Raw genomic sequence first — 13785 nt, 5'->3', positions numbered from 1 at the left:
CCTGTCACTTCAAAATGACAATAACCAGTATCATTCCATATGACTAAATTGCAGCATACAAATTAAGATGAGGGATCTTTCTTTTTTTTCAGGGGGAGGGAGGATTGTGGAGCTTGATCTCAGGGCCTGGGTGCTGTTTCTGAACTCTTCTGCTCAAAGTTAGTACTCTACCACTTTGAGCCACAGATCCAGTTCCAGTTTTTGAGTAGTTAATTGGAAGTAAGTTTCTCATTTTTCTGCCCAGGCTAGCTTGGAACCGTTATCCTCAGATCTCAACCTCCTGAGTAGCTAGGATTACAGGCATGAACCCCCAGTATCCAGTGAGGGAGCTATTTCTTGCCTACTATATGTTATGGCCTACTATATGTTATGATCTTTCTAGTAGAGAAGAAATTAGCAACTATGCAGAGAATATCTCAGTCACATAAAGAAAGCCACCTTGAGCCTGATCACTGGTGGCTTATGCCTGTAATCCTTGCTACTGAGAAGGCTGAAACCTGAGGACAGCAATCCAAAGCCAGCACACATAGGAAAACCTGTGAAGTTCTTTTTTTTGCCAGTCCTGGGCTTGAGCTCAGGTCCTGACACTGTCCTTGGACTTTCTCAAGGCTAGAGCTCTACCACTCGAGCCACAGCACCACTTCCGGCTTTTTTTTTCTATTTTCATGGTACCGAGGAATGGAACCCAGGCCTTTGTGCATGCTAGGCAAGCACTCTACCACTAGGTCAAACCCTCGGCCCTCTGTGAGGTTCTTATATCCAATTAACTATCAAAAGCCCTAAGTGAAGTTGAAAAAGGGAAGGAAAAAAACGATAAAAGGAAAGAAGGAAGGAAGGAAGAAAGAAAGAAGGTGAGATGGAAGGAGGGAGGGAAGAAAGAAAGCAAGCAAGCCACCTTTGGATCCTGACAACTTGCTACTTCCAAAACCCAGTCCATTCTTAAGATCCAGTCATTTGGTCCTGTGTTGAAGCTGGCCTAAGAGCTAGGATTGCTGGTGTGAGCCAGCGGCACCTAGCTCAAGATTGTATGTTTGCACATTGGATTCTATTTCCTGATCCAGTCTTTCTTCCTGCTCCCAACTTATGCACTATATGGAAACAATACTTCCTGAATAGATTCTCTGGGGCTTACTTTCATTCACACATGATCCTTTGCCTACAATGCCCTTTCTTTCTCAGCATATATGCCTTGAAAACTTCCCTTTAATCCTTTAAGATACAGGCCTCATCATCTTCTGAAGCAAATCTTCTCTTATCCCTTCATTCTCAATGACACTCCCAGATTACTTGCTCACATGAATGATTTACTCAGCAAGTCCATCAATAACCTGTTCTTATGTTGACTTCTCTCTAACCTTCAATGTACTTATCTGAAAGCTTGGCACAAATTTTATTGTAAGTCTGATTAGAAGTGTTTTGGGCATATAAGAAATCATCAACTAATGTGAGATGCTAGTTACAGTTATCCTGCCCCTCAGATGAACTGCAGTTCAAGAATGAGGTCATCCCTGGAACTTACTCCTGTAATGCTAGCTACTCAGGAGATTGAAATCTGAAGAACAAGGTTCAAAGCCAACCTGGGTATGAAAGGCCATACAGTACTCATCTCCCATTATCCATTAAAGATCCAGCTATGTGGAGCTGTGGTTCAAATGGGAGAGTACTAACCTTGGACAAAAAAGCTAAGACAGAACAGAGATACAGCCTCAAGTTCAAGACTAAATTAAATATATATATATATATATATGTATGTTAACACATACATGAAAAAAAAATCTCAAAAATACTAATCATCAGGAAAATGTCAACTGAAACTACAATGAGATATAACCTCTGTCCAGTAAGAATGAAAAAGAGTAAAGATAATGAGTATTGGCTGGGATGTGGAAAAACGGAAATCTTTGCATTCTGATGGCAGGAATGCCAATTAGTGCAGTCATTAGGGAGAACAGGATGAAGGTTACACAAAAATTTAAAAATAGAGCTACCATATGGATAATAATTCATGCAAATTTATTATACAAAACACCTTATCCCTTATTTGAATCTCTGACATGCAAATATTATTTTTCTAATTATTCCATTAATAATCTTTGTCAATAAAAGGTAGAATCAAAAAGAAGAAAAGAAGAACGACCACATGATCAAGCAATCCAAACTCACTACTATGCATAGATGCAAAAGAATTGAAACCAATATGTCAAAGAAATACCTGCACTCCTATGTTGATTTTAGTACTGTTTGCAATCATCAAGAAATTGAAACAAGCCCCAGGACAGACAAAATGGAAAAAAAACAAAGAAAATTAAACAAGCAAGGCTCCTGTGGCTCATGCCTGTGATTCTAGCTACTCAGGAGGCAGAGCTTTGAGGACAGTGGTTCAAAACCAGCACAGGCAGGAAAATCCATGAGACTCTTATCTCCAATTAGCCACCAGAAAACGAGAAGTGGAGCTGTGGCTCAAAGTGGCAGAACACTAGCTCTTAGTGGAAAACAAAACAAAACAAAAAAACGAAACTTCTGAGTCAGCACCCAGACCCTAAGTTCAAGGCCCAGGAACAACAAAAAACAAACATACAAAAATACAAATGAAAACAACCTGAGTGTACAGTAACATAGTGGACAAGTCATAGCAAGCATACACAAATGGAAGTTTTTCAAACATTAAATCAAAGAAGAAAAGTCTATAATGTACGGCAACAAGGATAAGCCTAGAAGTTACCACATTATGTGACATTACCAGGAACCAAAGAGGAAGAATTATATGATCTTATTTAGAGTCTAAAGAGCTGAGGTCATCCAAATATGTATCAGAGGCTGGAAAGAATGGAGATGGAGAATGGATGGAGTAAAATTTAGCAATGATGACTAACTTAGAATTACACAGGAATAAGTTCTTGATGTATTTTAACACCTTAGGGTATCTATAGGTAATGATAATTTACTGTATATTTCGGTAAACTAGACGAAAGTGTTTTGAATAAATTCTTCACATACAGATGATAAATATTTGAGGAGACAGATATGTTCACCCTCCAATGTTAAATAATATGCACACTATGTTGTATATTACATATGATGTAATAAAATATGCATATTATATAATATTACACTATAACATGATATATAACATATTATACAATTTAATATACACAAGATGCAATACTATATATTGTATGTAGTGTTATATACCATATATTTTATATACATTAAATAAAATATGGTTCTCATATATATTTTCAGGTGTTTTGTTTTGCCAGTGCTGGGCTTGGGCTCAGGGCCTGGGCACTGTCCTTGGGTTTTCTCAAAGCTAGAGCTCTACCACTTGAGCCACAGCACAACTTCTGGCTTTCTTGCTATGTATGTGGTACCAAGGAATCGAACCCAGGTGTTCATGCATGCTAGGCAAGCACTCTACCACTAGGCCAAACTCCTGGCCCCCTATTTTAATGTTGTTGTTGTTTTATGGGTCTTGGGGCTTGAACCCTGGGCATTGTCCCTGAGCTCTTCAGCTCTCGGCTACCGCACTACCCTTGAGCCAAGACCCACTACTTCCCATTTTCTACAGGTTAACTGGAGATAAAGGTCTCAGGTCCTTTTGTGTCAGGGCTGGCTTTGAACCTTGATCCTTAGATATAGGTCTCCTGAGTAGCTAGGATTACAGGCATGAGCCACACACCCGGCTTTTAATGTTTTCATGTGTCATCAAAAACAAATCTACATTCAAAATACATTAATTTTCTGGGCACTGATGGCTCACACCTGTTATCCTGGATATCAGGAGGCTGAGATCAGGCTGAGTTCGAAGCCAGCCTGGGATAGGAAGCTCCATGAGACTATCTCCAATTAATTACTAAAGTAAAAAGGCAGAAGTAGTGCTGTTGCTCAAGTGATAGAGCGCTCACCTGAAGCAAAAGAAGCTCAAGGAGAGTGCGAGAGCCAAGTTCAAGCCCTAGGACTAGCACAAACAAAGAGAAAGAGGGAGATAAAGAAGAAGAAATATGAAGGGAGGAAGTAGGGGAGGATTGGAGGGAAGGAGGGAGAGAAGGAGGGATTAAGCCAGCCAGCCCAGCTGTCCATGGAACCAAATAGAGGCCACACCGGTATCTGGAAGCATTAGCTTGATAACATCCTTTGAAACTTAGTTGTTTCCCTCAGATACTATGGGGAGAAGCACATTGGCCTTCATTGTCATGTAACTGGTTTTGCTCCATAGATGACTACTATAGGAAAGAATTTTCTCTACTCATTCTTGTCTCTGCACTACTCTAACTCTATTCCATTCCTTCCTTCCTTTGCTTATATGGTTCTGTTTTTCCCCTACCTAGAGTCAATAACTTTTACCCTTCCATATATTCAAATCTTACCTATTCTTCAAAATACAATGCAGTGCCACAAAGAAAATAATATTTGAATTTTGTGTCATATGGCTGGGAGTTTTACAAAAAGTGAAAGATGAGGGAAAAGAGAAGGTGGAGGGCCAGGAGTTTGGCCTAGTGGTAGAGTGCTTGCCTAGCATGCACAAAGACCTAGGTTCAATTCCTTGGTACCACATACTTAGAAAAAAAGCCAGAAAGCGGTACTGAGGCTCAAGTGGTAGAGCTCTAGCCTTGAGAAAGCCCAAGGACAGTGCTCAGGCCCTGAGCTCAAGCCCAGGACTGGCAAAAAAAAATTCCAGAGGTTTTGAAGATGGGTCTGTGTTTTGGAAATAAAACCATATCTTTAGAAAAAGAAAGCGAAGGTGGGGTGATAAATGTTGTAGGGGAGAGAACGATGCTTTTCAGTACTGAGGATGGAACCAAGGTTTCAAGCATGGTGGGCTAATGCTCTAGCATGTAGCTAAGCATAAAAGCCTGGAGACCATAGCACATTGAAGCAATATTAAGTTGTTTAGTATGGCTCCTGTGATAAGGAAAACTCATAGGCTAAACATAGAAGGTAAGTTGTGGACAGAATGTAAAGTATTTTATGAAAAAGTATGGATTTAATTCTGTGACTGGGCATCTTTGAATATAAGGCATATAAGGAATCTTTGAAAATACTACAGGCTAAGAGCGTGGCCTAGTGGTAATTTGCTCGCCTAGCATGCAAGAAGCCTTGGGTTCGATTCTCGGGAACCACATACCCAGAAAAAGCTGGAAGTAGCACTATGGCTCAAGTGGCAGAGTGCTAGCTTTGAACAAAATGTGTCCAAGGACAGTGCCCAGACCCTGAGTTCAAGCCCCAGGATTGGCAGAAAAAATACTACATACATATATGTGTATGTGTGTGTGTGTGCACACACACATACCTACATATGTATATATTTCTACCTATGTATATATGTACTTACACATTATACATATATATGAAATAGCCTAATAGGTAGAATAGATTGGAATCTATAATAGTTTGTAAAAGTTGCCATGACAAGTACCACAATTTAATTGGTTTGAACAATAGAAATGTACTGTATCATAATTCTGGAGTCCGGAAACATACAATGAAGTTGTTAGGAGGATGGAAGACTGTAAGGAGGGTTGATTTAATAGATATCCCTTCTGAGTTTGTAGATATCTATCTTCTCCTTGGATCATTTTACATATTACAACAAAATGAGACTTTTAAAATCCAATTCTCTCCTTTCTTATTAGCATTCTAGGCATATTCAATTAGACCCCATCCTAATATCCTCATTTAACTTAATGACACACTGGTACTGATGCTTGAACTCACAGCCTCATTCTCTTAGTCCCACCCCCCAAAGACTGGGGCTCTACCAGGTGAACCATATCTCCACTTCTGGCTTTGCCTCCTGTGGTTAAATGGAGATAAGGATTGCAAGGACTTTCATACCCTGGCTGGCTTCAAACATCAGTCCTCAGATTACAGACTTTATTACATTTTTTTGCCAGTCCTGGGCCTTGAACTCAGGGCCTGGGCTCTGTCCTTTCTCTCTCTCAAGGCCAGCACTCTGCCACTTGAGCCACAGCACCATTTCTATCTTTTTCTGTGTATTTGGTACTGAGGAATCGAACCCAGGATTTCGTGTATGTTAGGCAAATACTCTACCACTAGGCCACACTCCAGGCCCTTTTATTACTTTTATAAAGGGCCTAAGTTTGAATACATTTATATTCTACTGCACTAAGATTGATTTCTAACATATTTGGAGGTACATAAGTCAACAAAAAAAATGCACGTAGAGAGAACAACAATGAAGAATCTAGTTTAGTAGGCAGGTCAGATATAATAATAGAAAAAGAAAGCAGAGACACTACAAGTTGGGACATAGCATATACAAAGATTCAAGATGCAGAATTGGGAAGACAAGAAAAAGAAGCCTCATCCATAACTCTAGACTTCAAATCTCTATTCATTAGATCACTTTTGACCAGGGGCTATAAGTGAGAATGGAAGTTTTGATGATCTATATTAAGGGTTTATACATACAAAGTGTGAGGTGCTAAATTGAGATACCCTGTTAAAAAATGGATGGTCTAGGCTAGGGAGAAACATTCAGTCCACAAATGGAAACCTGCCAAGCAGGCCTTCATTAGCATATAAATACCAGTTGAACCTCTTAAGTAGATGAAATAACCCAAATAAGAATTAGAAAGTAGCAAGGGAAGAGAATAAAAAGAGCAGTCAGACAAGTAAGTGGAAATCCATGAAAGAAAGAAAGGAAGGGAGATTTTAAAGAAGGAAAGATAGAAAGAGCCCTGCATGTAACAGAGAGTTAACTAGGTTAGTGACCCAAAAATCAAGTGCTGGGAAGGGCAGTTCTCCAGGTACCTTTGGCAAGAGCAGTTTCAGTAAGGAGTTAAATGGAAAGTACAGAAAAAAAATAGAGTGGCAATCTGTATGCATGTTAACAAAGAGAAGATGATGTAGACCAAGGAAAGAATGGGTATGCTATGAAGAAAAGACAGTAAAACACAATAGTTAAAGTATAGATTTTTTTGCCAGTCCTGGGGCTTGAACTCAGGGCCTGGGCACTATCCCGGGGTTTTCCACAAGGCTAGCACTCTACTATTGAGCCACAGCATCACTTCCAGCTTTTCTATTTATGAGGTACTGAGGAATCAAACCAGAGTCTTCCTGTATATGAGGCAAGCACTCTACCACTAGGCCAAACTCTGGGCTCCTAGATCATTTTTTTAATGCCAGTACTAGGGCTTGAACTCATAGCCTGGGTGCTGTCCCTTATTTCTTTTTCTCAAGTCTAGAGCTCTACCACTTGAAGCACAGCTCTATTTGCCACGTTTTGGTGGTTAGATGGAGAAAGTCTCATGGACTTTCTCACCCAGGCTGCTTTTGACTGCAATCCTCAGCTGGTCTCAGCCTTTCATGTAGAGGGGTTACAGGCCTGAACCACTAGTGTCCAGCCTAAGTATAGACTTTTACAGACTTAGCTTTCTCTAGTGGTGTGAGCTTGGGTAATATCATTTTCCAATATCCTTGTATCCTTAACTGAACAATGTTTTGTTTTGTTTTTTTTAAAGGTACCTACTTTATAGGTTTGCTGTGATTATTCTGAGTTGCTATAGCACAATTAAGAGTAACTCTTCAAAAAACATTAGATATACAAGGTGAGAATGGTTGCATGACTGGGAGAATAAAACAAGAAATATCTGAAGAATCCAGGACAAGAAGAAGTCAATTAATGCAACAAATTCTCACATGACACAATAGAAAATAAATCTTTTCCACTTACTATGTGACCTTGTATAAACAATTTTACTTTCCTGTGTTTCAATTTCCCCATATGTAACATAAACATGATGATAGTCTCAAACTTACAAATTGACTGTGAAGATTGAATGAAATCATAATGCAAATAAAGAATGCTGAAGTTAAATGAAATGATGATAAAGTAAAATGATGCATGAAAAAACAAAAGACTCACTTAAATACAGTGATTATGGATTCTGGGTGAAGGAATGAGAATGATTTTGACACGGGAAGGGAAAACACATTCTCTTCCTATCTTTCCTATGAAAGTTAGGAAACAGCCTCTATTGCTGAGAGGAATGAGCAACTTCCCTCAGGTATATTGGAAGTGGGAAAAACATCTGAGAATCTCTAACCTTCGAGGCAGTGATTCTCAAGTTGCAATGTGAATCTGAGTCATCTGAAATCCATTTGCCTCAGCATAGATGAAAATTCTCCACAGTCCCAGGAAGTACAACTATATATGTGTGTGCTCATGTGTACCAGGACTACAAATTATATATGTGTGTGTACATAAGTTTGTACACACATACATGTGTGTTTGTGTATATAATATATGCATATATACATGTGTGTGCATGTGTATATAGTATATACCCATATGCAGATATATATGTGTGTATGTTATATAGAGGTGTATATGTATATCTGTATATGTGTGTATATGTAGTAAATCTGATCAGAGTATGGAGTATTTCATTTGAAATATGGTTAAGCCCTACTGAACATGTACTTAAAAAAATGATGTTAGAAAGATGACATATGGGCTCGGCATGGTAGCTCATGCCTGTAATCCTAGCTACTCAGGAAGCTGAGATCTGAGGATCACTGTTCAAAGCCAGCCCGGGCACTAAAGACCCTGAAATTCTTATCTTCAATTAACCACTAGAAAATCAGAAGTGGTGCTGTATCTCAAGGGGTAGGGCGGTAGCCTTGAGCTGAAGAGCACAAGGACAACACCCAGGCTCAGAGTTCAAGCCCCATGACCCACAAAAGAAAAAGAGGGGGGGGAGAGGGAGAGGGAGAGAGAGAGAGAGGCGGGAGAGAGAGAGAGAGAGAGAGAGAGAGAGAGAGAGAGAGAGAGAGAGAGAGAGAGAGAGAGAGAGAGAGAAAGGGAGAGAGAGAGAACTATGTCCTTCTGGGGTTGAGCACTAATGGAAATGGGGAGATTAGTGGAGAGCGTGGAGAGTGAATATGGTCACAATATTTATTATGTGCTTGAAAACGGAAGGAAGCTTGCTGGTATTGGGCTGAGAGGGAAGATGGGGAGGAGAATGCTAGAGTGTTTAAGTCTGATCAATGTACATTGTATATGCATACATGGATATGCTTCAAGAGTGGGATTTTAAATAAATCACTGATTATTTTCATCCTATCTCATTCAGAATAAAAGCCAAAATTTGTACAAAGTCCTTTATGAAGTAGCCACATGTACCTAAGTGATCTGATGTCCAATCTATACTAACATTGCTACTGACTGAGTGTATGCGTGTGTGATGGTGCTTGAACTCTGGGCTTGGGCGCTGTCTCTGGGCTCTTCAGCTCAAGGCTACCTCCCTACCCTAGAGCCAAGCTCCACTTCCCATTTTCTAAAGGTTAATTGGAGATGAGTCTCTCAGTCTTTAGTGCCCGGGCTGGCTTTGTACTACGATCCTCATATCTCAGCCTTCTGAGTAGCTGGGATTACAGGCTATTGGGTACTGGGGCATGAACTGGGTGCTCTTTTATGTGCTAGAGCTATATTACTTGCATGTGAGTGCATGTGCACGCACGTGCGCGCGCACACACACACACACACACACACACACAGTGCTGTGGGGATGGATTTCTATGGCTTGCCTGGTATATTCATTAATGGGCTCACAAAACTTCCATTGTCCCAGAAAGAGAATAAACATATTTCAGTAATCCTATATTCTGCTACTAGACACTCTCCAGAAAAAAAGGTAAAATAAAAGCTAAAAGCTAAAGATTAAAATAAAAACACATCATCCCGTATTACATGTATACCAAATGCATGTCTGAGTCCTCCCCCGCCCTCATACAGGCGTGAAGACATCACAGTGGGTATGGCATACACAATTGGCTGAATCTTGGCTCTATGACAAGATTTCATTCCCAGTGTCAAAAGCAATCAAGAGTGTTTTCGATGTATCCATGTTTCCTTTTGTTTTATTGTTGTTTTTGTTTTGCTTTGTTTTTGGTGCTGGCTCTGGGGGGTACTGTCCCTCAGCTACTTTTTCTCAAAGCTGGTGCTCTACTACTTGAGCCACAGCACCACTTCCGGCTTTTTCTAGGTATGTGGTACCGAGGAACTGAACCATGGTCTTCATGTATGCTAGGCAAACACTCTACCACTAGGCCAAACTCCAGAACCCTGGTAAGAGATTTTAAGACAAAAAAGCCTGGTGACGCTTTCTTTTTATTTGAATCCAGCAGAGTCAATGATGCAGCTACTTGAAATAAGGTGATTTTGAGGTTTAGAAAAACCTACTTAGGGCCGGGTGACAGTAGCTCACACTGTAATCTTAGCTACTCAGGAGGCTGAGAGCTAAGGTCCACAGTTTAAAACCAGCCCTGGCACAAAAGTCCATGAAACTCATCTCCAATTAATGGACAGAAAACCAGAAGTGGTGCTGTGGCTCAAGTGGTAAGTGCTACCCTTGAGCTGAAGAGCTCAGGGACAGTGTCCAGGATCAGAGTTCAAGCCCCATGACTGACAAAAAAGAAAAAAGAAAAACCTATTGAAGAAAGAACAAAGAGGGGAAAGTTGCTTAGGCTAAATGTTATCTAGAATCCTAGAAGAGATGCATGCCCTTGATGGGAACTGGGGCTGGGGATGCAATGAAATCTAACACAAAGGAGCAGCTCTGGACTTCACATTTCATACTAGAGATAGCTGTACAGTGTACTACAGTGCACTGGAGCCAAGTGCCATGGCACCTGCCTATGATCCTAGCTATTAAGGAGGCTAAGATCTGAAAATCAAAGCCAGCCTGTGCAGGAAATTCTGGGAGACTCTTTTATCTCCAATTAACCAACAAAGACAGGGAAGTGGATGTGCGGCTCAAGTGGTAGAGCATCAGCCTTGAATGAAAAAAGTAAAGGGTCAGCACCCAGGCCCCAAGTTCAAACCCCAGTACTAGCACAAACGCAAGCAAGCAAACCAGACAGGGAGGGGGAGGGATCTGGAGAGAATGGAAAGATGGCTAGAAGAAAGGAGAGAGAAAGGAAAGGAAGGAAAGAAGGAAGGAAGGGAGGAAGGGAGGGAGGGACGGAGGGAGGGAGAGAAATGGAAAGGAAAGGAAAGAATGAATACTAGGAACTGTGTCATTCCCCTGACCATACTTTCAGAGTGAAATACAGGTCCTCAAACCTTAAACAACATGTTTTTATCTCTTTGATTTGTGGGATATCATTAGGCCTGCCACTCTCCGGTTAAGCATAAACAGAAAAGAATTATGGAAGAGATGTAGTGTAAGTTACCCTTTCTAACACAAGCAGAGACTTCATTTTTGCGATGAGGGGGGCATCCTGGGGCTTGAATTCAGGGCCTGGGCACTGTCCTTGACCTTTCTCAAGGCTAATGTGCTACCCCTTGAACCACAGCACCACATCGGGCTTTTGTGTGTATATGTGGTACCAAGGAATCAAACCTAGGGCTTTGTGCATGCTGGGCAAGCACTCTACCACTAGGTCACACTCCAGGACCCAGCTGTTCTTTATCTAACAAGGGAAATGAGCTAGTGAAATCCTACTTCCCAACACAATCTCCCTGACTAGAAATGGGCATGGGATGAGAGATCCATCAAGGTGGCTTTAGTTTCTTTGTTTGTTTCTTCCTTCCTTTCTTTCTTTCTTTCTCTTTCTTTCTTTGTTTCTTCTTTTTTTCGCGGTCATGAGGTTTGAACTTAGGGCCTGAGCACTGTGCTTGGACTTTTCTCAAGGCTAGCACTCTACCAGTTGAGCCACAGCACTACATCCAGCTTTTTTCTATTTATGTGGTACCGTGGAATCGAACCCGGGTCTTTGTGCATGCTAGGCAAGCACTCTACCACTAGGCCACACTCCCAGACCGGCTTTAGTTTCTTATTGAAACATTTCCTCCTCCTATTATCTTGGCATATCATTTTGACTTGCTTTCCTATGTTTTCCAGACACTTGGATGGAAGCACATAGGTACATGCCTGACATTGAGGGAAGACAATGAACATAAACCAGTGAACAATTCACATTATCAGCAGCAGTTCATGTTGGAGGCAAATTCACCTTTCCTCTTCATATGCTGGAGTTAAGAAAGGAATCAGTAACAGCACTGTGCAAGTCTTTGACATTTTCTACACATCACTCAGCAGCATGGTTAGGCAATGCATTTGACCCCTGAGAGATATTTGTAGAATGAATGAATTTTTCAAGTCACCCATCCTGCTATGGTGCTTCTCAACAAACTGGAACATTTCCTCTTCCATGAAAACTGCAGGGCTATTAAAGTAACATGCATGTTGGCATCTGAGCCCATGGAGTATTTCCTTACAAAGATCAACTGAATGTTCTAACTAAGTTTTAAGGTTGGCTTGAAGATATATATCCTCTTCACAGGCCTCCTTAACAAACAGGTAAGTATTACTATATGGTAAGGAGAGACTTTCATTCTGTCTCTGTCTGTCTGTCTGTCTCTCTCTCGTTTTTACAGGATGTCATTTTTAACTTTTTTTAATCTTTATTTGTGAATTATGAGTAAGTAGTTGCACAAAGGAGTTGTCTGTCCTTCATACCATTCTTCTTAAAAGAAATTTCCAAAGTACACACTTCCCTTAGTTGAAATTGTACACTGTCCCTTTAAGAAGCCAGGCAAGATGGAGCCCTCCCAGCTCCGAGGTTTCAGGCAACCTGATAGGGATGCTGGAGTGTGACAAAAAGAAAGACTGCCAGGAGGGAGGAAGTAAGGTTCTACAGTCAAGAGGGGAAACTGAGGCTCCCACCACATAACCAAGCCGTCGAGCAGTTGCCAGGAAGGCGGGTGATGGCTCCCCTAGGCTCTAAAGCACCACCCTCCTCCCTCCCCTCCCCTGCCTACCCACCCCACCCTGCTCCACCCAGCTGGGTCGTCTAGAAGGAGCTCCAGTCGGTGCCCCAGCTGCTCCAGTGCCCAATAAAGAACCCCCCGCAGAGAGGACGGCGCAGAGCAGGGTGGAGGGGACGGGGGGCATGGTTAGGCAAAATGCAAAAAAGGACTTACTTTAGGATTCTGCACCTCCGTCTGCATCTTCTTCTCCTCCCAGCCCCGGGGCCAGGGCGGCGGGTGGCAGGCGGAGTCGGGCTTGAGCTGGTGAACTCGGGGTCCCTCCCTCCCTCGGACTGGAAATCTACTTCAGTGGAGAGTTAAGGAGGAATGGGGTACTGGTGTGCACTCGATTTTTTTTTTATTTTAATAATCTTCACACCAGACAGAAGGGTTTGGGAGAGTTCGCCAATGTTGGCGGTGGAAGTGAACCCTAAAAACCCTCCTTTTCTTCTCCCGGCTCATTAGCTTCCTCTCGCCCCAGCAGTAGCGATCAGGAGGGGCGAGGGTTTTCTTTTTTCTTCCTTTTGGTTTCTCCCAGCTGCCTGTCCCAGACCCCACCCAGCGGCTCCACCCCATCCACTGCTACACATTCTGTCAATCACCAGCCCCTTTAAAGCTGCATCGCACAACTTGGGTTTGCCTCCTTCTTTGGCGAGTAGAGAGAATCACGGGGCTCCTGGCCTTTGCTACAATGCCGCCCCCAGACATTTCCAATACATTTTATGAAGTTGAGGCTAGTTGCTAGTGGCGCCTTCCCACCGCCCCCCTTCCATTCCCCCTCCCTCCCCACGGCTCAGAATCTTGCCGAGTGCTCCACCCAAACTCCTTCCGGCCAGGCCAGGCCCTGCCACACCCCATACCCCCATCTCTTTTCTTTACTTTGTTTCAAATGCGAGTACTTCCCCGGCGTGCCAGAACTCCAACAGAGTTCCTGGGGCGCCCTCCTTGGCGCCGCCCACTCCTGAGCTGTTTCTGGACTGAAGTGGTTACCACAGCTCTCCTGTCCC

The 13785-nt window shown here is 42.1% G+C and overlaps 1 protein-coding gene across 1 annotated transcript in view; it reads right to left on the bottom strand.

The window, feature by feature from the left end:
• The window catches only part of Klf8 (KLF transcription factor 8), a 197221-nt gene extending 183740 nt beyond the window's left edge, over positions 1–13481 (bottom strand). The window contains exon 1 of the mRNA XM_090327262.1: positions 12953–13481. The gene's annotated coding sequence lies outside the window, so the exon portion shown is untranslated. The remainder of the gene's footprint in view (positions 1–12952) is intronic.
• Positions 13482–13785: the final 304 nt, after the last annotated feature.

This window comes from Megascapheus bottae, chromosome X (genome assembly GCF_031878675.1).
Source record: "Megascapheus bottae isolate mThoBot1 chromosome X, mThoBot2.hap1, whole genome shotgun sequence".
NCBI lineage: Eukaryota > Metazoa > Chordata > Mammalia > Rodentia > Geomyidae > Megascapheus > Megascapheus bottae.
The sequence above is the reverse complement of the archived record's forward strand: the minus strand, read 5'-3'. Positions and strand labels throughout refer to the sequence as shown.